Consider the following 1,982-nt stretch of genomic DNA (forward strand, 5'->3'; position numbering starts at 1 on the left):
TTAAAACTTCGTTGAGTATATAGGTTGAGAAGTGTCCTCACACACATTCTCATATATATATATATATAATACATATATATATATATATATATATATATATATATATATATATATATATATATATATAAAGAGAGAAAGAGAGAGAGAGGTAGCGAGAGAGACAGAGAGAGAGAGAGAGAGAGAGAGAGAGAGACAGACAGACAGACAGAGAGAAATAGATAAATACGTAAACTCACACATAGATACAGTATATATCTAACCGTATAAAAGAGACACATAGCTCTGATTCCATCTTTTAGAATAATGACTAGACAGAAACGATAGGTGTCAAGATCAAAGTGTAGTATCTGTTCTTCAGATGCTGCTGCACTTCTATTTCTTGTTCTCTTTCGGTGGAGGAGAAATCCTTCACGACTGAGACAATTTTTATTTTTGTACCTTTTCTCCACGTTAAAAAACGACCCTGGTGTCTAACTCTGTCCCGTGGGGAGGCATAGTAAATAGGTACATCTAATATTCTTTTACATATGGCTATGTAGTGCAAACAGTGGGCGAATTCTACCCTTAAAGCTATCCCGGGTACTTACGAACCAATATTTATGAAACATATCCGAAACCGAACCAATACAGCTACAGATCTCAATATACAAACGTCCTCTTTTGAAAGCGAGGTGCTTGGAGTGCGACTACCCCTTTTCAGTGGAACCTGCTATTGTTGTTGTTGTTGTTGTTGTTGTAGTTGTTCTTGAAAGCAATCATGTATCCTACTATCAAATAACTATTCTTACTGCTACTACAATTGCACATAATACTACTGCTACTACTTCGACGACTACTAGCGCTTTTAAATGGGCAATAACTCCTTCGTCCGTGTTTCTACTGCACAACTATTTATACCGCTACTATTACGCTGAGCCCAGGACCAGAAGTTTCTCTTTAAAAGACTTTTTAACATTACGTTTCCATTTTCCTTGCCATACCATTGATTCTTACTGTATTACAGACGTTGGTATATATGAATAATCTACACTATACCTACATATACATACACTCGCATGTACACACATACATACACACACGTACACACCCACATATACAACCCCCAAGGAATTGGTGTGTGTAGCGAAAAGAAAGGCCACATATGTCGCAGATGCAACCCCCCAAAAAGCTAATGGATATATATACATACGTATAAATAGATTTTTTTCAATCTGTATATTGGTGTATAATACAGTTTTGCAGTATATATATATTTAAATTTATTATTTTTTTTTAATTTAATTTTTTTTTTCTCGTATATTGCAACTGCTAAAATATCATACGCCGTCAACGCCATCATACGGGAACATATCTCTTCTGTTTCTTCTTCCCTTTTTTTTTTCTTCTTTTTTTCCTTCGTCGTTCTGGAGTAGTGCTCGCTTTCACACGGCCGCACGTACATACATGACCGCTCTACTAGCGGAGGAGGGGCGAGAGGTTTTCTGGACTCTTACCATTCTTTTATCCTCTCTACGGCTCCTTCCCCTTCTCGGTGAAGGTATTTTTCGCCGACAGGATCTTCAACAAATTTGGATACTTCACTTTTAAGAGGTAAGTGCCCCCACCAAAGAAAACCAGAAAAAAAAACAAAAAAAAAACAAACAAATAAATGATAATAAAAGAGTATAACGCGCACACGTACATAGATATAGGCAGGTTTAAAAATAGCAACGCGATAGATACATCGATAGATTGAACAAACAGTTGTATTACTGTTTCATATGGTCAGATTTAAATGGACATAGAAAGTGATAGCCCCCCCCCCACCGACAACACACAAATATTGATAAGAACCATCTATATTTTATATGGACAAATTGCTAAAGCATTTTATTTATACCGTCATAAACGCTGACTTACACGCATATATAGGATAAATTATTATGAATATATTTTGTGTTTTTCTTAACAGTGCTCAATAATGAACGGGGGCATTTAATAGT

The 1,982-nt window shown here is 35.9% G+C and overlaps 1 protein-coding gene across 1 annotated transcript in view; it reads left to right on the forward strand.

Moving 5' to 3' along the window:
• The first annotated feature begins 1,397 nt into the window (after positions 1-1,397).
• LOC145263180 (uncharacterized) overlaps positions 1,398-1,982 on the forward strand; it is a 481,342-nt gene continuing 480,757 nt past the window's right edge. The window contains exon 1 of the mRNA XM_080120227.1: positions 1,398-1,590. The gene's annotated coding sequence lies outside the window, so the exon portion shown is untranslated. The remainder of the gene's footprint in view (positions 1,591-1,982) is intronic.

Source organism: Euprymna scolopes, chromosome 38, assembly GCF_053919585.1.
Source record: "Euprymna scolopes isolate OS-2025 chromosome 38, ASM5391958v1, whole genome shotgun sequence".
Lineage (NCBI taxonomy): Eukaryota > Metazoa > Mollusca > Cephalopoda > Sepiida > Sepiolidae > Euprymna > Euprymna scolopes.